At 41.7% G+C, this 21,419-nt stretch overlaps 1 pseudogene; it reads left to right on the forward strand.

Annotated features, from left to right (window-relative positions):
• The first annotated feature begins 14,849 nt into the window (after nt 1-14,849).
• LOC143880646 (protein IQ-DOMAIN 30-like) lies at nt 14,850-21,328 on the forward strand (annotated as a pseudogene).
• The last annotated feature ends 91 nt before the right edge of the window (nt 21,329-21,419 follow it).

Raw genomic sequence — 21,419 nt, forward strand, 5'->3', positions numbered from 1 at the left:
TTTCTAGGAAGGCTTGGGATCAAAAGGGTGGGATATTTAAAGTTCAAACGATTTGGACCGAATCTGGTCTAGCCAGACTACCTACGTACCCCAAAAATGGAGGATCAGATCCGCGTAGTTCGCTTTGGGATTTTTCAAAGAATGGTTTAGCATTTAGCTTCAAATTTTGAAAGGAATTTTATTCCAAGGTTTGACCGAACCTGAATTAATCAAGTTGCCTACGTACCCCTGAAGAGTTGGGGATCAGGTCCGACGTAGTTCGGGCGCATAAATGCCCCGGGTTTATAATGTGTTTGAAAAGAAATGGTTTCATTTTACTTTAGGCCCAAAGGGTTTACAAAAAGATTTTTAAAACATTAGGATTTTGGCTATAAAAGCTCAGACTATCAAGGATGGCCTCCTGATGTATTTGATGTACAAGCTCTTTTGCTTAAGATTCAAAGACTTAAAATTTTTTCTAGGAGTCTGACGGCATGTCAGGCAAAACTGCAACCATTGTGCTCCACTCCCATCTCGAAGATCTTGAATTTATGCTTTAAGGTTCCACAACTCCTTGTCTCTTTTTTTTTATTTTTTTTTATTTTTAGGAAGACTTAAATTTATCATACTACTTCCTTGCCTGAAAGTCTTCTCTCAATATCTCATCAGCTCCACAGGATGCCTGATGCTCATCTCCTTAAAATTTTATTCTTCAACTGGATGTCTAAAGCCGATGAAGTCTTGCTTTGCTCAACGACAGGGCATTCCCTTGGTTTATCCTTATAGGATCAAGCAAGACTACCTCAAACCCCTCTAAACAGGTTTATCAATTCTTTGCGTTCCTCGGGAGATAAAGTTTGCCACTCCATCTTTCTCGAGTTTCGAATTTCGATACCACTATCAATGGCTTCGATTTCTTCTTCAAGTGGCTACGCTCGACGCTCTTCCTCTCGTTTGACCATCTTTCAGATCTCGAGGTGAATTTCGTCTGCATTCTCATCCGAGAAGGGGGCGTCTTTAGTTGTTTTAAACATTAAATCCAAGAGTGAATCAAAACATTGAAGATACAGAACCAAATGCTATATTGAATTGAAAACTTTGAAGTACATAGATGACTCACAGACATGCCTCTATGAGCTCTTCATCGGTTCTGATAAAAAACAAAACACTGACTCTATATAAGAAAGACTGACAAACATGACAATTCTTTTTTTTTTCTCTCTTTTTTTCTTTGACATTGACACTACACGACTCACCAACTTTAAAAAACTTGACAAAATACAAATCTTGAAACAAGATACTTGACATATGACTCTTGAAACATAACAATTAAACAGAGGCGAGGACTTGGCACTGAAGTTCACAAGTAGCACGCCTTCCTCCATGATAATGCTGGCTAAGGAGTTCGAACCTGGTTCAGAAACCTTGGAAAGGGTGGTCCTCTGAAGTCCTGTTGACTTGGCCCAAATTGTCTTTGAAAACTTGCTGGTGACAGAACCTTCTCTGCCTCAACATTCTCAAGATATTCAAACTCTGACATTTTTTCTTTTCCCTTCAACTTATTCTCTGGCTCTGGAGTGACATAAGTGACGGGGTCTTTGCGAGGTTGAATGGTTCGTTCAAGTGCCTGGTTCACAAAAGCATAGATTTCAGCGAGAGCAGAAGAGTCTTTCTCTATCCGGATCTGGATTGCATGTTTCAAAGCTAAACAATTCTCCGTCAGGTGACCCGGGCCTCTATGATACTCACAATATTGATCCATCCTCCAATTGTTGGGGAATGGTACAGGCACAGGTTTAATATCTGGAAGCCTCAAACAACCTTCACTGACCCATTTCTTCATGATGACTATAAGAGAACAAGGCATTTGAGTGAATTCTCTTTCTCGTTTCTGACCCATCTTTTCTTCCTCTATCACTGGCCTCTTTAAAGGTTGGTGATAAGGTCCAACATTCTTAACCTCCCTCGGAGCAATGAAAGCCTGTTTAAGAGGTTGTCGAGAAGGTCTAACACTTCTAACTTCCTTCGGAGCAATGTAAGGCTTTTTCCCATTATGCAAATCAACATATCTATCAAGGATTAAACTCTGAACAGAGGCCTCTTCTGTCATAGTACCCATATCCACAAGTTGCTTTGGAGTAGAGTTGCATTTAATGGACAAGTGCTGCATCTGAATTTTCATCTCCCTTACTTCCTCAGTTAGCATAGCCATCTGACCAAAGAGCTTGACCATCCAGTTTTCCATTCTGACAAGTGTAGTCTTCTCAACAGATTCTTCTGCAGATCGGGTGCTTGATGGGACAAGTTGGGTCTCAGAAATAGGGTGAATGAGAGATGCAGGATCCAAGATTGCTCCTTCAGTAGAAATGACATTTATCGAAGCTAGCGGAGGGACATCATGAGCATCGAAAGGCTCTTCAATAGTGAGCTTGTCTCCATCGATCATATCTTGCACTTTATGCTTCAGAGTATAACATTTATCAGTCGTATGGCCCGAACCACGATGATATGCACAAAATAAATCCTTTCTCCAATTCTTAGGCAGAGGATTAGGTAGGACTCTTTGTTCAGGCAATTCAATCTTGTTGTCCTTGATCAATCTCCTGAGAATGTAGGATAACGAGCAAGGAAGCGGAGTAAATTTTCTTGTTTTCTTTTCTGCTGATTCTTCCCCTTCCAATACTGTTTTGACTGGAGTCCTAACAGAATTGACATTATGTACCTCCTTTGGCTCGACCATAGGTCTTTTCCCTTCTGTGATATCAGATAAAGTCTTGGACCTCAAGCCTTTTACCAAAGCATCTTCAGTTTGAGTTCCCGTCTTTATCAGATGATCAAAACTTGTGTAGTGCTGAGGTGCCATGAAATGAAAATATTCGGAGGATAGGCTCTTTACTACTAGCTTGATTTGATCTGCCTCTGAGAGTGTCTGACTCAATTGCGCTAACATTCTTTTCCATCGCCGGATAAAAGAGGTAAAGGTCTCCTGCGGCCCTTGTTTCAACTGCTTCAAATCCCTCTTCGTAACCTCTATTCCGTCCTCCATCGAAAATTGTTCAACCAGCTTGTTTGCAATAGCCTCCATAGTTCTGACTTCTTCTGGCTTCAGGCGCAAGAACCACTATTTTGTGATTCCCACAAGGGACACAGGGAATAGTTGTGCCATTTGCTCGGGGTTGAGTCCATGTTGTTGGGAAAGCTTTATGAACCATCCTACATGACCCCGAGGACACCTAGTCCCATCATATTTATCATAGTCAGGGGTTTTAAATTTGGGTGGCAGAATAGCCTCAGGAGGAATCATAAACTCAGAAATGTCGAACTTCTTTGGCCCCTGAAATTTCATATTCTCTACATCTTGAGCCAGCTTTCTGAACTTGTTGTACATCTCCTTCTCTAACTTGTCATACATCCCTTTCTCTTTACTGACCACAGGTACACAATATTCTTCAGCATATTGGTCATCTTCTAAATTGATTTCAAATGGTGAAACAACTGGTCTGTTCGAATCTGGAGACGCAACTTGAGGAAATTGGGGTGCTGGCCCTCTAGAATTGGAGGCCTTTTCAGTACTCCGAACTTTCAAATGGGTAATCTCTTCCTTCATGCTCGCCATGTCGCGAGTAAGATTTCTCAACATCTCTTGAATGGCTATCATAGGATCAACTGGGTCAGCCATTGGATGAACCTCTGGTAATTCAGACAACTCAGACAAAGAGAGTAAAGGTATTCTCGATGTAATGGGAGGATTAACTAAGTCTAGATACCAAAGATGGTCTAGACCAAGCAGGTTTGGCTTAGTTATCTCTTTTGAGGGTGATAGCGAGAATTGCTCACCTTAAGAATCCTGAAATTGAGGTTAAAACACTAGGTTAAATGAATGATAATGGGGATAAAATATCCTCTACAAATGGAGACAAGAATAATCCTGAACATGTTTGAATTACAAAACAGGTAAGTCAATCTATGAAGGTCAAAGAAAGGTAGGCACTGATAAAATGACCTACACCAACAGGATCTCAAGGAATCTTCAATTTATCCCTTTAAGTCTTTTTGAGATATGGCTGCTCTCTTTTGAGGTATGAAAAAGATTAGTAATGATAACACCCCTAATCTAAATGAGTTTAGACATCAGCAATAATCATGCACTTGCGACAGATAGGCAAGATTTAGCTAATCCATCAATGATCATGGTATAAGAAGGGTAAATCCATGATGGAAAATATGAATTAATTATATGCACAAAAGATCAAAAAAATAGATTATGACAAAGTCAAGAATCTGATGAAAATCCACAAATGGATAAATAGGAATAAACAAAAAGATCACGATACAACAAACTCATGGTCTATCCCTGACTTTGAAAAATAGCAGTTATGCTCAAAATATTCCAGGTAAAATCCGGCAGTATAACGGCTATACAAGAAAGTCGAGGTAAGACAAACTCATGGTTTAACTAACTCTAAATGATAGCGGTCATGCTCAAAAATATTCTGGATAAAATCCGGCAGCATAACGGCGCTACACAAGAAAGCCAAGGTAAGGTAAACGCATGGATCTCCTAACTCTAAGAAGTAGCGGTCATGCTAAAAAAAATGCTCTAGATAAAATCCGGCAGCATAACGGCTATACAGGGGATCCCCACGGCTCAACAAAAGGGGATATGAATAAAAAAAACAATAGAACAGGACTCTCAGCAAAAATACTGATGCTCAAATGGCAGTGGCAGGAAAAGCTCATGACCAATAAACGACTCATGACTACCGGAAAAAGGTAATCAAAAGAAGGACTAACCATAGATGAGAACATGTATGACAACGGGTCAAATCTTATAATCAACAGATCAAAGGACAAAATCCAGCCAAGGAAATGGCGAGCAAAAGCCACTGCCTAGATCTAAATCTGAATATGGAATGGATATAACCAATTGAAATGAATAAAGAACTCTAACTAAGAGGAGAACCCTAATATACATAATCAATATATATATAGGTATATACACATATACATATATCCTAACCAGGGGCACCAGCCCTAATTCTAATCTAACGGAGTCAAGGAAGTCTCAACTCAAGACAGACTTGTGAGTGAACTAGGACTGCGCTGTAGCCATGTAAAATGAGCTACCCTAGTCTACAAATGGGACAAAGCTCCTAACTCTAGGCTCCACATGTGTAAGCAACACACGTTCGACCCTATATGAATGCAATACAGATGTATATAAACACAGGTACTTCCTAGTTGGATTTCACTAGGCCAGTAAGTATATACATAATATATAAAACAAAGTAGGGCTCCGGACTCAATCTATCGGGTACTATGCGTATGAAACATACTTAATATGTATAACTCAAGTGCACCGAGTGTTATACATAGTATGCTTCATTGCTCATCGGCTGCTGTAAACACAAGTGCACCGAGTGTTTACGGCTGCAGCGCTGGCGCATAGCTTGGAAATAGATTTAACAGTACCATCAGGGTGTAATAACATCCCAGTCGGGCACGCATTCAATCTATCCCGTGGAGCCAATAATAATGAAAAACAATAAAAAACAATGAAAGAATATAAAAAATGACAATGCCTACTGTGCAGTGTGTGAATCCCTTGTTTTAATTACGCACCTATCTGGTGCCCCTGGATTCTAAGCGAAAAGGTTCCCATTTAAAATGATTTTAGCTCAAATTTCTCCAAAGTTAGTAAAGATGGCATTTTTAAAGAGTTAGGCAATGTTCCAAGAACTCCCCAGCAGAGTCGCCAGCCTGTGGACCCCGATCCGAGGACGGTGCCGAGGGACGCGAGATCCCTCCTGCAATCCTCTAAGATCTCCACAACGGAAGAGAGCTCTGCCAAGGAACTCTCGAAACGGATGCCACCCTCACAGCATAGCACGAGTGGCGATATAAAACGAAAGAGATACATCCTGATCCGGAACCGAGGTTCGAAACCGAGATATATCTGAAAATAACTCAGAGTCGCCATCCATGGACATGCCATGGAACCAAAACAAATGCTCTGTTTGCAATGGATAACCAGAGATACGAAAGGTCCTTGCCTGATGACGAATGGAGAAGGTCCGAAGAGCGCCCCCAATTCGCCCGAGTGCGAACACTTGGTCTCTTATGCCATTTATTATTAACCTTGAAGAGTTTTAGGCGAAAATCATGTGAAATGGGAACAATCCTCAGGAGTCGTCTACCTAAGCATGCATTTCCTGAGAATACAAATGATAAGCACACAAAATAAAATAAAAGATGTGTCGCCTGATGATTGCTAGGTTATGAGTGACATACCTAACTGGTGTCTAAGTTCTGGTGGACGAACACATGCATGCTACAACTACAGGTATAAGGTCTGCACAAGAAAGTAAGAAAACACAACAAAATATACAATATAACAACACAACAAATCCTAAGACTCTAAACGATTTAGCCCGAGTCCTCGGATGGTCTGATATTCATCCAAAGAAGCCTACGTATCCCCGCCTCCACGAGAATCAAGGCAACGTAGTTCTTCGCGCCTATTCTAAACTAGGATGCCTGAGACACCTAGACCTCTATCCTAGACTCGATCTAAAAGACCGGACCAGTTCTTAAAGCTTCTTGTACGATTATTTAAATTCCAGTAAATTGTAGATTTTAGGACACCCTATATGCCCTAACTAAATGCAGGTTAGCCCTAAGCTAATGCAGGTGGTTCCTACAACCTATGTGTAACTAGGCTGTATGCCCTAAGGAAAACAATAGGATTGCTAACGTATCCAAGACCTAGTCATCAGTCGGCGATGTGAATCGCCAACTGACCGGACGGAGGCGCTCCTAGCTAGGACAAACTCCTAACTCTAACACAAACACACAACAAGCACAAAACAAAAGACAAACTCCTAACTCTAAAACAACACAAACAAGCACACAACAAATAAAAGACAAACTCCTAACTCTAAAACTCTCTATCTAGGACAAACTCCTAACTCTAGAGGAAGATCTTGTTGAAAACAAGGTTTTGAAGAAAAAAAGGGTTAAAGCATTTATTTACAAAGTTTGGCTGGACTTGAGATAAGAATCTTGAGCTGCGCTACGTACCTCAGAAGAGGATCAAACCAACGTAGTTCGAAACGAACTCTCAAACTACGCTTCTAAAAGAAACACTCAACACTTCAGATTTTTTAAGGTATTTTTTGTATTTTCAAATGTTTTTGATATTTTTAAAGTTTTCAAATGTTTTTGAGTTTTAAATTTCTAATGATTTTGGATTTTAAAGCTTTTCCAATGCTCAGGACCTTTAGATGAATTCACTCTTACAGAGAACAAACAAGCATAACCATAAACTAGGGCAAAGCCCTAAAGCAAAAAGGGAAAACCCCAAACAAGCAACTAACGCCTCAAAGAGACGAACCACAATAAGAAAGATAGCGTCCCAAGAAGAGAGAAAACGATCCAAGATCCCAAGCAAGCAAAACTCTAATAAGACTGAGTTAGCCTCTAATCAAAGCGAAGTAATCAACAACTCTAAAGGAGGAACTCCGAACTAACAACACTAAAGAGGGGAACAAATGAGTCAGAGACTCTCTAATAACACTACCGAGTCAAAGACTCACTCTAAAAGAGGAGGCCACTCTAACATGAGGCTAGGTAAGCCTCCTAAAGGAGAAACTCTCTACATGAGACGAGGCTTGTCTCCGAGACACAAATGACGTAAAAAGGAAATAAGAGACCCTGTGCATATTTGGCAAAGGTAAAACACCCAGCCGGGCCGGACAGCTGCCTAGCCCTAGGGTGCAACAAATGTGCAACCCAATACCCATAAGGGTAGGGGTATGCTGCCAAGCCGAGTAGGGTGTTCTCCCAAAACCAAACGACGCACAAAGAGGAGGTTTAGCAAGAGAGTGAGACTGGGCAAGTCTCCTATATACAAAGGAGGGGTATGCTACTTGGACTGAGCAAGTCTCCTAAGGATGGGCTTGGGCTAGCGCCTTCATCGCCCTCGCAATGAGAGGAGATTCTAGTATCTAAAGAAATTTAACAGAAATCTATAAGACTGTGTTAGTCTCTAATCAAAGTGAAGAAAAAGGTTATCAAGTAAACTCAGATCTCCATTCAATTATTATAAAAATAAATCAAGTGTTAAGCAAAGAAGAATTTTCAATTAAAAAATACACAACCTATAGCAATCATAAAATGATAAACAACATAAATTAGTCCAGACCAGCCGCTGGATAGCCTAATAAAGCAAAAACAATATCAAACACTTCTATGCCCAACCACAAACACCACCCCAATATGAGGATGAAATCAGATGATGCTAAAGTAATCATCTGATATCATAATACACATGATAATATTTCTAATCCCGCATTGAAATCAGACAGTACTCATGTCGATAATATCGAATAGAGTAGTCATCTGATCTCCTTCTTTCCTAAAACAATTTATTTAAATAAAATTAAACAAATATGATAAGCTTCAAGATAATCTCACCTGAACAGTCCATTCATTATTGTCTTCAGAACCTAACTCAATGCTTAAGATAAGAAGAGTATTAGAAATATCAAAAGATTATGATAATTCCAATTAGTAAAAATTTCAGTGCATACAGGGGACATCAATTTGTGCAGATCCAAGTGCGAAGCGGTGAGCCACAAAACATAAAGACGGGCTCCAAGTAACCTTATCATTGCCCAAAACTCCCTCCTAGGAAATCAAACTGTAAGCCGACATTTGATTAATGTTGAATCGAAAAGAATCCAAGCTCCGCCTTCGTGTTGCTTGGATGCACAAATCAAGAACTACGGAGTAGGACAAAATCAAGGCAGAGAATCACTCCTTAAAGGATAACTTGGAACTTGCGGCTAGTATTGATTTTCCAAGGAATTGCCAACTACGTACATTATGAAGACATTCTGCAGACGAATCAAGTATCGGGAGGAGGAACTTGTAGCAATCTTGTCCTGGACACTACACAGGCTATCGCATGACTTTCACAGCAGTGGAAAAATCTAGCAATCCTTAGACAAAAGCGATTAAGATCAAACCGAAAGGTTAGCTTTATGTTGTCATTTTATCCTTGCCGGATTGAAACCAAAGACAAAAGAACCAAAAATAATGATGTGAGCACCACTGTTCTAAAGACATAAGCCTGACCTGACCCATGTCCTTCACCATAATGCTCAACATTTTCATAAAAACAACCCAAGTTAGAATTCAGGCCCTGACTTAATGAGAGACACTTTTAGTATGTGCAAGGGAAGTGACAGTGCCTATAACCATGTTTCAATATTTCATCAGCCCATCCTCAGGCTCACAGAACCAAGGGGAATGGTATACACAGGGCCGAATCTTACATGAACGGAATGTAATCGTTTCACACGCTCAGAACAACTATGCCTAGTCTCAACATTCGACAGACTGAATGAGCATTATAAAAATTTCGATAAAACAGGGATTATGTTGGGGGAAAAAATGCAGTATTAGCAAAAACGTTGGCATACACGAAACACAAACAGGAAGAACAGAGGATCAATTCATTAAATGGAAAAATTCACAACCGAACAAGACAACTAACAATTGTAGAGAACAAATGGGAGTGAGATATGTTACCAGATTGTGGGGATCGAGAGATTGGTGGGTGCCGATTTTGCACCTCCTGAGATCTGCGAGAACATCACGAAACTTCGCCCAAAAATCTGGGGCGCTTGCCAATGGGAGTCGGAAATGGTGCCGAGATTCGTGAGTCCTTCCCTTAATTACAAACTCTAAAACCTCTTTCACATCTCAGAAATGGTGATCGAAGCTCAGATTTGGCGGTGAGAATAGCGGATTTTAATGGAGGTTGGAATCATGGGGAAGATATGGAGAAAATGAAGATCAAGGTGACGAACGGCAATGGGTTGGGCAGAGAATGGCCGGATTATGATGCCGTCGGGGTCGAATCCGTGATGGAAAACGAAATGGGTTTGATGAAGGAGAAATGACAGAGGAGATGGAGGGAAGATGAAGATGGCGGTGATTCCGGTGGGTTCGCCGGAGGAGGTGGTGGAGATTTACCCGAAGTTCCGGCAACCTTGCCGGAGGAGAATGGATCTTCTCTCCATGCTTCACTCTCGGCTCCCTCTGCAAACGAAAGGGGATTTTGAAGTGGGTTTGGTGGTGAAAGAAATGGCAGAGGAGATGGAGGTGGGTTTGGGTTGCAGATGAAGGGAGTTTCTATGGAGATGAAGAAACTGGAAGTGGGTTTGCTGGGGTGGGTATTAATGATGGCTCGAGGTGGGAGATGGGATCTGCCAGCGGGAATGGGCTGGCCGGAGAAGATGAAGTGGTGATAATGGTGGGTTTTGGTAGGAGCTCCGGTCGGAGGTGGAATCTGTTGATGGTGGATTTGGGGGTAAGGATTGAGGGTCTGAGAAGATGGGTTTGGCAGGGAGATGGAAATGGGGGGGGTTGCAGATGGTGGAGGTGGTGTTGATGTGGGTTGGACGGAGAAGATGGTGGCGGTGGTGGTGGTGGCTGTGAAGGGTGAAAGGGGTAAGGGTGATGGCGGCCGGAGGAGATGGTGGTGGTTGCTAGGGAGGATGGAGAGATGATGACGAAGATGGGGACGAGGCTGTGGAGATGGCGGCTCCTCCCCCTCTGCTTTCTCCGTGATTTTTCTCTATAAAAAAAAAAGGCTTTTTTTTTTCTTCGAGAAACCCTAGCTCGAACATATAGAGGGGAATGAAAATTCCCCTCCCCCCTTTTACTCCCTGGACACCCCCCCACAGTGATTTACGACTACTCTTATAATGTATAAAGGGGTGGTCCAGGTAAAAAAAAATGGGGCAAACAAACTTCTTTTCCCCTCAAATCATCCTAACCTTCTAATTTGATCTAATGGCCCAACGGGATTGCTTGCGAATGAAGCAACAGGAATTTCCAAGAATGCCCTCTTGTATACGGGAAATGACATATTTCACCTCTGCCCTTCTGAACTTGCACCGCGACACTATCGAGGCTTGCTCACTAGGCGAATCAACTCAGATCTTGATGAAATTTCACAGGGACCTTGGTGGGACCCTAAGCCAGCCCAGGGTGTAATTTAGGGTCCTAGCACACTGATTTGGAAAAGTTAAGCACAAAACATGGAGGTGCAGGGCACGGTCAAAATGGGGTGTCTACAACACCCTATATGTCCTAGCTAAATGCAGGTTAGCCCTAAGCTAATGCAGGTGGTTCCTACAACCTACGTGTAACTAGGCTGTATGCCCTAAGAAAAACAATAGGATTGCTAACGTATCCAAGACCTAGTCATCAGTCGGCGATGCGGATCGCCAACTGACCGGACGGAGGCGCTCCTAGCTAGGACAAACTCCTAACTCTAATACAAACACACAACATGCACACAACAAATCAAAAACAAACCCTAACTCTAAAACCCTCTATCTAAGACAAACTCCTAACTCTAGAGGAAGATCTTGTTGAAAACAAGGTTTTAAAGGTTTTTGAAGAAGGTTTAAAATATTATTTACAAAAGTTTGGCTGGACTTGGGATATGTATCCCAAGCTGCACTACGTACCTCGTGAAAGAGGATCAAGCCAACGTAGTTCGAAACAAACTCTCAAACTACGCTATAAACTCAACACTTTAGATTTTTTTTTAAAGGTTTTTGATGTTTTCACCCTTTTGGTCAAAGACCGGAGGGAAAAATACAAAACAACAACCTAGGGACGAACCCTAGAGTTAAAAAGAGAAACTAGGCTCTAATAATACCATTATAAGAGCAAATGAGTCCAAGACTCTCTAATAGCAGTAACTGACGAATAAATGAGTCAAAGACTCTCTAATAAAAGCAACCGAAGGATAAAAGAGTTAAAGACTCTCCAAAAAGAGCAACTGAGTGATACAAGAGTAAAAGACTCTTCAAAAGAGAGCAAATGAGGGATACAAGAGTCAAAGACTCTTCAAAAGAGAGCAAATGAGGGATACAAGAGTCAAAGACTCTTCAAAAAGAGCAACTGAGGGATACAAGAGTCAAAGACTCTTCAAAAGGAGCAACTGAGAGATACAAGAGTCAAAGACTCTTCAAAAGAGATGGAAACACGAGTCAAAGACTCTACTGACAACAACACAAGGATAGACTCCACTGATAACAACATCACACAAACAAATGAGTCAAAGACTCTCTTAAAGAAATGGAAACACGAGTCAAAGACTCCAATAACACCAACTAAAGGATAGATGAGTCAAAGACTCTCTAAAAGAAATGGAAACATGAGTCAAAGACTCCACTAACACCAACTAAAGATAAATGAGTCAAAGACTCTCTAAAAGAAAAGGAAACACGAATTTGAACATTTGGCAGAGGTAAAACACCCAGCCGGGCCGGACAGCTACCTAGCCCTAGGGTGCAACAAATGTGCAACCCAATACCCATAAGGGTAAGGGTATGAAGCCAAGCCGAGTAGGGTGTTCTCCCAAAACCAAACGGCGCACAAAGAGGACTAACGAGAGAATGAGACCGGGCGGGTCTCCCAAACACACACAAAGATGGGCTCCAAGTAACCTTATCATTGCCCTCGCAATGAGAGGGGACTCTAGTATCTAAAGAAATTTAACAGAAATCTATAAGACTGTGTTAGTCTATCCAAAGAGAGGAAAAAGGATACCAGATAATCTCAAATTTTCAATCAATTATTATAAAAACAAATCAAATATCAGCAAAATATGATCTACAACTAAAGAGTGCACAACCTGTAGAAATCATAAAATGATAAACAACATTAATTAGTCCAGACCAGCCGCTGGATAGCCTAATAAAGCAAAAACAATATCAAACACTTCTATGCCCAAACACAAAACACCACCCCAATATGGGGATGAAATCAGATGATGCTAAAGTAATCATCTGATATCATAATACACATGATAATATTTCTAATCCCGCCTTGAAATCAGACAGTACTCATGTCGATAATATCGAATAGAGTAGTCATCTGATCTCATTCTTCCTATTAAACAATTTATTTAAATAAAAAGGAATGAGTATAATAAGCTTTGAGATAATCTCACCTGAACAATCCATTTATTACCGTCTTCAAACCCTAACTCAAAGCTTAGTATGAAAGAGAAGTATTAAATTTCCAACAGATTATAGAAACACATTAAATGATATTTTCAATTTGTACAAATTTTAATACATAACAGGGCATCAACTTGTGCAGATTCAAATGTAAAAACTGTGAGAGTGACATATAAGCAGATTTGTGCCAACAGTGGGTCTACAGCACGTAGGCTTTTTTTGAAATTTTCCCCAAAGCAGCTGGCATGCCTAAACATGATTTACTTGAAAAACCGAACAAAACCTTAGAAATTTCATGCCCAATCACTTGATATTCGATAATCCTCTCTTAAAGAAAACACACAATCAAAGGGAAATCGAAATTGCCACTCCTACTCCATACTAATTGACATGAATTATGTGAGATTATCGTCAGACTACAATCATATACTACCAGCTGAACATTGCAGGTGAAGAGGAGAATAACTCTAAAATATGATAGAAATGCTTTAGATCCAACCCAATAGGTGATAATCATACTCCATCAAATGAACTATGTAATCATACAGCCAACAACGTGGAGCATCTGATTCAGATTTTCCATTTAACACACATTACTCCATAATCCATTCAAACACAGAATATCAGATTGCATCCAAAATTGTGCTGTAATATCTAACTCCTGAATTTATGCCGTATAAGATAAGGTAAATAACCATACAAATTCCAGTAGTACAAGGGTTTAGGGATGTTACCTGAGTTGCAACCAAGATTATCAAGAAGGAAAAGATACCACTGCTGATGAGATCAACGAAGAAAATGGCTGAGCTCCACTACAACAGACTTCGGATTTAAGTTGATAGTAAGTGGGTCCGACCTCAAAATGCCCTAGATCAAAGGTCTGATGATGGAAATGAAGGCAGCAGATCAGAATGGAGAGGGCTAATGGAAGAGATTGGGTTTCCGGTAATGAAGAATGGGGTTTTTGGAAGTAATGGTGATGGACGTAACAGAGATGGGGTTGCGGAAAAATGAAATGGGTTCAGGGGAAAAAATGATGGCGTCCGCGATGGTTTTGCCGGATTCCAGCAAACCCACCGGAGAAATGGTGTTGGGTCGGAATGGGTTTTGAGGATGGGCGTGAAACAGAGGGTTAGAAAAATGGTGGAGATGGAATGGGTTTAGTGGGGGATTTATTTGGGAAATGGGAATGAGAAGTGGTTGGGAATGGAGGTGGCTGAGAGATGGGTTTTCAAGGGTTTTTAATGGAGGTGGGTTTGGGGATATGGATGGTGGTTGAAATGGTGGAGAGGGTGGGGTCTAGAGCCGAATTTGCAGATCTGATTTTGGGGAGAAGATGAGATTTGATGAGAAAATGAAAAATGGGTTTGAGATTGGTGTAGAAATGGAGATGGAAATGGGGTTTTGGTCGTTGGGAAGAAGATGATGGAAGTGAGTTTGAGGGTGAGGATGGAGCAGATCTTAGGGGAAAATGAAAGGGGTTTGGGGTTTTTTGAATTTTTGCAGAGAAGAGGAAATGGGGGCTGCTAGGGGTGGAGATCTCGATGGTGGCTGAGAGGGGGTTTAATGGAGGATGCCGGCTGGGGTTAATCGTGGATGGTCGGATTCCGGTGAGAATCCGACCGGAGAAGAAGGGGGTTTCGCCGGATTAACGGAGGGGAAATGAGGAGAGGTTTTAGATGATGGCCGGTTTTAATGGTGAAGAGGGTGGCGGTTGGAGGTGGCATGACCGGAGAAGATGAGGGAGATGGCCGGAGGTGGAAAAGAAGAAGAAAATGGGTGGTGGTGGGTTTCGAATGGGGATTTTGGGTAGAAAATGAGATGGGTTCGAAGAGGGGTTTGGGTTTTGCAGAGGAGAAATTGAAATGGGTATTGGGGGTTTTCGATGGCGGTGGTGGTGCCGATGATGGCGGTGGAGGAATGTAGGTTGCCGGATTCCGGTAGGAGCCACCGGAGAAGACGAAGTTGGGTTGGGAAGATGATGGAAGAATGGGGTTTTGACGGATTTCTGGTGGGAAACCAAGCCGGAGAAGAGGGTTTTCTTCTTCTTCTTCTTCTTCTTCTTCTTTCTGCTCTCTCACTCTCTCCTCTCCTAGCCCTCTGCAAATGAGAGAAATTTTTTTATTTCTTATTTTTTTTCTCCCCTTCGGCTGCAGAAACTCGCCCCCTTTTCCCAAACCCTAGTTCGATGCTTTAAAAAAAATGATGAATTTGACCCCCCCCCTACTTCTCCTTTGGACAGCCCCCATATGGTGAATTTGTGACCATTTTTTATACTAGCAGGGGGCCTAAACAAAAAACAATTGGGGGGGGGGGGGGGATTTTCCTTCTCTCCACAAATCCCAACCCTTCATTTCGCCTCTTACATTGAATGGCCAAGATTAAAACCCTAAAAATATCTAGGAAGCTTCCAAAGATTCCCCCCCCCTAACCAATTTTGTTACACACTAATCAGCATACCCCCAATATCTCTCTGGACAACCCAAAATGGCTAATTTGAACCGCTTCTTCAGATTCCAGCACAACCCCTTTTCTGGTTAAATCGCCACCCTTCTGAACTTGCACCACGACATCGTCTTGGCTCGTTCGCTAGGCAAATGTGCACGGATCTTAACGAAATTTTACGGAGACCTACGGGAGACCTTAAGCTACCCTAGGGTTCAATTTGGGACCCCAGCTCACTGATTTGACAAGGTTTCACATCAACGCTACGAATTTGGGTCCGGTCAAAATGGGGTGTCTACACCTGGTTGAAGACTGTTTCTCCATCTCAATGATTCGATTTTTGTTGGAAGTCATTGCCATTGACCAGATTGCCTTTTCAGGTTTTCAATCCAGCGGACCGCTTGCCCTAACTTTTGCCTGGTTCGCCCTTTCGGGTTTTCAATCCAGCGGGCTTGATACCCTAACTTTTGCCTAAGCCGACTTTTCAGTTGTCAACTTAGCGGGTGAATGACCCTAAATTTTGCCTAGACCGCCCTCTCGGGTTTTCAGCCTAGCGGGTCTTCAGACTCCGTCTCTTTTTCTTCTTGACTTTGAACCTCTGCTTGCTCACCAGAAGGACTTTCTAGGCGGGCTTGGGTTCAAATGGATTGGGATATTTCTCTTGGATTTCAAAGTTGCAATCGAACCTGGATTGGCCAGGTTGCCTAGGTACTCCAAAAATGGAGGATCAGGTCCGCGTAGTTCGCTGGGGTTTGGAACACAATGATTTGGCTTTAAGCTCAAAGGTTGAAAGGGAATAATTTGACTTTTACTCCAAAGGTTGAAAGGGAATAATTTGACTTTTATTCCAAAGGTTGAAAGGGAATAATTTGACTTTTATTCCAAAGGTTGAAAGGGAATAATTTGACTTTTACTCCAAAGGTTGACCGAACCTGAATTGATCAGGTTGCCTACGTACCCTGTAGAAAGGGATCAGGTCAGACGTAGTTCAGACGAAATGTCCCTGGTTTGAGGGTGTTTGAAAAGAATGTTTGATTTTGTTGAGGCTCGAAGGTGTTTGCAAAAGGATTTTTTTTTTAAACTTGGGATTTTTGGCGTTTAAAGCGCAGGCGTCCAAGGATGGCCTTCTGGTGTTTTGGCATACAAGCTTCTTGAATGGCTAAGGTTCAATGGCTTTGAACTTTTTCTCTTTTTCTCTTCTTTTTGAGGAGTCTGGCAGCATTTCCTGGCAAGACTTCATCTGCACTGTGCAAGCTAGACTGATTGAATTCCCACTCCTTCTTTGGGATCTCGCACTGATATTCAGGATTCTACGACTCTGGGTCTTCTCTGAATGCTGAAGATTTTGAAATCTTTCAATCTATTTATCAGCTCTGCTTTTTACAATTCTGACGTTCTTGAGGAGTTGACGTGGGGCATGCTCCCTTCCCCTTTCTTCTCTGGATTCTATCTTCTTCTTTTTTCATTCTTCTTCTTTTTTCACTTGAAATGCGGGAATGTCCCTACTCCTTGATTACTTTGACTTAAAATTCCATCAGAATGTATAGCCCAAGTTTTTTTTTTTTTTTGGGTTCATGTTCTATGCTCATGACTTTGTTGTCCGAAAGTCTTCTCTCAATTTGTCATTAACTTCATTTGATATCTGGTATTCTTCATTTGAAATTTTTCTTGTTTCGACCTGATGTCTGAAGCTGAGGGTGACTTACGTTGAACAATGCCAAGGCACGCTTCCGGTTTATCCTCATAGGACCAAGCAACACTTCTTTGAACCCTCTAAATAGGTTTATCGATTCTTTGCGCTCTTCGAGAGATTTTGCCAATCCTTATTTCCCGAGTTTCGGATTTCGATACCACTATCCACGGTATCGATTTCATCTTCAAGTGGCTTTGCTCGACACTCTTCCTCTCGTTTGATTATCTTTCAAATCTCGAGGAGAATTTCATCGGCATCCTCGTCCGAGGAGGGTGTCTTAATTTGTTTATTAACATTAGATCCAAGAGTGAATATATACAAGAATATTGACGACACTGGAATCAAATGCTCATTGCATTGAATGTTTGAAGTGCATACAATGATTTTTGACGCGCCACAATAGGCTCTCCATCAAATTCAACAAAAGAGTGGATATTGGCCCACAATGAGAGAGACCAATAAACACAACATACTTAGAATTGATATTGACGTGGTTAGACTCACCAACTTTGACAGGAGGGTTGGTATACACACTTCAAAACAAATTTCAACGATGAGACACTTCATCGGAGGCAACGGATTGGCGCTGAAAGTTCAAGGGCAACGTACCTTCCTTAATGATGAGAATGATTGGAGAGAAGCGATCCTGGTGTTAGAATCTCAGAAGGGATAGTCCTATAATGTCCTATCAACTTAGCTCAAACTGATCCATTGGCATTGGTGGGATTTTCTCAGGCAAGTTGATATCTCCTGAATTTCAAGCTCTGACCTATTCCCTTTTTCCTTTACAATCCATCTACTTCCCAGCCCTAGGGTGGTACAGGTAAAGGTGGTAAGATATATGAAGGGTTGAATGGGTTAAATGGTTCCCATGGTGGGTGTAGAAGGTGCAACACGGTTAGATGTAGGGTTCTCGGAAGCATTTGAGTTCAAGAAGAATGAGGGGATCCCTGTCTATCAGGTCATGGATATCATCGTCATCTCTCTCATTTCTGTCAAGATGAGATTTTCAGTTTACTCAGCCATCTGGGCAATGTGAGAGGAAATAGGTACAACGGACTAGCTAGATCAAGCGAGTTCAGAGATGAAAGCTCTTTTGGGGTTGATGGTAGACGAGTGACCAAGACTCCTGTCATGGATACCATAAACACTAGGCTCAATGAGAATTAATCGCATGACAATGTAATGCGCAAGTTGAAACAAAAGGCAGCACAAAGACATCCTTCCCTTGGATAAAAATCCGACAGCATAACAACTGTACATGAAGATGTGGTACGGCAAGTACATGGTTCGTCAACAAGCCTAAAAGGATGATGACCACACTCAAAGTATTCGGAGAAAATTCGGCAGCTGTAGACACCCCATTTTGACCGAACCCTAAACCGTTGTTTTTGTTAAAAAATCCTTTAAATAGGTGAATTTGATGTCCCAAAATCAGTCCTAGCATAGGTCAGGGTCCCATTTAGGTCCCTCTAAAATTTCAGAAAAATCCATCGCGGTTTGCATAGCAAACGAGAGGGGTAGGTAGTGTTGTGTGAATATAGTGTCGCAGAAGGGGTGTGCATTATCCTGACCAGGAGGTGGCCTGGTGGGAATAAAACGTGGGTATTTTGCAGTAGATGGGTGTCCCAGGGCAATTAAAAGAGCACGAATTTATTCTCTTGATTTTCATTTAACTCTTTTCCATGGGCCACCCAACCCATTTAAAACCAGGTTAAAATGTACATGGGAGGGTTGTCCACTCAACTTAAGGGGCTAAAAATTATCCCAATCACCTATAAATAGAGAGCAAGTCTCTCATTTGAGCTCTCTCATTTTCGTTGGAAAATTAGGGCAGAAGAGAGAGAAAGTAGATCTAAGAAATCCAAACCCTAATCCTCTTCTTCTCCGGCAAGATCTCATCGGAATCCGGCCGTTCCGCCGGAGATCCGGCCGTCGGAGTTTCTCCACATCATCTTCTTTACATCCTCTCCACTCCTATGGTCTTCAAAGTGTTAGATTTTTACCCAAGAACTCTAGATCTATGTTTTAAACCTTAGATCCAAAACCAAATTCATCTTCTCCGGTCTGAACTATAGATCTCCTTTTACCTTCTCTAATCTCTTTACAAGTCCCAAGTGTTGTTAAAAAACCCCTCAATATCCTTCAAACCCCCTGTTGATTCCAACAATGTTGCTGGAATTTGGGCAATTCTGTTACTTCTTTGTGAGTTTCGGCAAACGTTTGCAGAATCCGCCACAAAACTCCATGGATTCCGGTGGGAAGCTTGCCGGAATTTGATTTCCCAAACCTGTAATCTTGGTGGCTTCTAGAGAGGAGGAGCTAGACAGATCTTTGAGGAGTTTTTTTTTAGAAAGCGAGGAGTAGTTTTTGTTTGGCTGAATATTTAGTCAATTCATTCTAACTCGAATCAGCTCGAAGCAAGGTATCAATAACAGTACATGAAAACTCTTTCTACAGCAGCCATGGACATGAGAGACCTGAGATCCAACCTTTAATTTGTTCCTCTCTTCACCATCACCATTGATAATTCCATAGAAATAGAGAACTGAGCAAAGAGAAAGACAGATTCGAGACTGAGAAATGAGTTGGGAGAAAGAGTACGGAGATAGAGAGATCGGAAAGGGAAAGAGCTGAGATTGTCTCCTCCGGTTGAATTTCAGGTGGCCACAACTCGTAGGCCAGTCAGAGCATCTGTTACCATTGCTATCTCTTCTTTTTTTCCATTGTCATTTCTACGTTTAAACCCATCTCAAACCCCTGTTATCTCTATCTCTCTCACGCCCGAGTCAGCATCCTTCAAATCTGAGTTACATCGCCATTTTCACATCAATTTCTGGCAATCGCAACTATTCTGGCGAGGTTCGCCATCTCCGGATATTGTGAGAGTGGCAGAAATCCCTGAAGGTTGAAGAGGATCGTTATGCTATAGCAATTGTACTCACAGAATTTTCGTTGGAATCTCCACTGAATTAAACAGAGAAGGGAGTGCACACATGATCCCCATGTTTTAGATGTCTCAAAAGATGAACTGGTTGGGGAATTCTGTTGTGCACTGGAGGGGATGCATTTTTTTTAAAGACAGCACCTGCTGGAGATGATGACCATATCCAACTGGAGAAAGAAAAACATTTACTTGATGAGGCTTTGATGGAAATAGAGAAAATCTGGATGCAAAACGACTAATTGTAATAGTCTGGCTGAAGTATTAAAAACAAGAGGACAGCAGTTTCCAACCAGATCCACAAATATATTGAAGCAATTGCAGGCTGTAATAAATCTATTGAAATAGATCCAAGTTACAGGAAGGCATATAGTCGCTTGGGCATGGTTTATTATGGACAAGAGAATTACTGTGATGCTATTAACAAAGGATATCTGAAAGCATTAGAGTTGGATCCAGCTAGCGATTCCATTCGCGAAGACATCCGAGTAGCTGAACAGAAATTGAAGGAAGAGATACAACAAATAGAAAAAGATCAGAACACAGCACCAGATCATCATACAGAGGAATCAGACCTTTGATGCTTGCTCACTAAAAGTCAAGTCACGTTCTCATTGTCATAACGATCGACGCTCCGGTCAGTGGACTTACTGCCATTAGGGGATATTTGGCTTAGAATGTTCTCTGCAAGCTCAAGAATATAGTTAAGTTGCAAGCTGTTGTACGCGGGCATTTGGTTTGGTAACAGCCGTGGGAACCTTGTGTTATGTTCAGGCCATTGTCAAAATGCAGGCATTGGTGCGTGCCCGCCGTGTTCGTATGTCACTAGAAGGGTTAGCTATTCACGAGAAGCTTGACAAAAGGTTCAATACAAATAACCAAAGTGCGAGCTCCTTGGGGAAAGAGAATTCTGGCATGGAAGCAAATGGAACACATTCTTCCACCAAGAAGTTGCTTGCCAATGGGTTTGCTCGTCAGCTTTTGGAATCAACGCCAAGGACAAAACCAATTTGCATCAATTGTGATTCTTCTGCATCCAATTCGGCATGGCAATGGTTGGAGAGGTGGATGTCTGCATCCTCATTGGATGTTCAGCCGCAAAAACCATAATTAAATCTGGATTCTCAGGAAGAAGAAAGAAACACTAAGCTAGCTGATCTTGAAATTATCCAGGAGTCAACAGATTTGAATTATGCTGGAAACCCAAAAACCCAATAGCCATTTTAGTTTATTATAAGCTTGAGATGGATAGAGAGAAGTCAAAGAGTACTACAAAAAGGTCGGCCTCTGAACAGCTCGAGACTGAGGG

The sequence above is a fragment of the Tasmannia lanceolata genome, unplaced genomic scaffold, assembly GCF_043159265.1.
Source record: "Tasmannia lanceolata isolate RefF3 unplaced genomic scaffold, GAP_Taslan_0.1 ptg000007l, whole genome shotgun sequence".
NCBI lineage: Eukaryota > Viridiplantae > Streptophyta > Magnoliopsida > Canellales > Winteraceae > Tasmannia > Tasmannia lanceolata.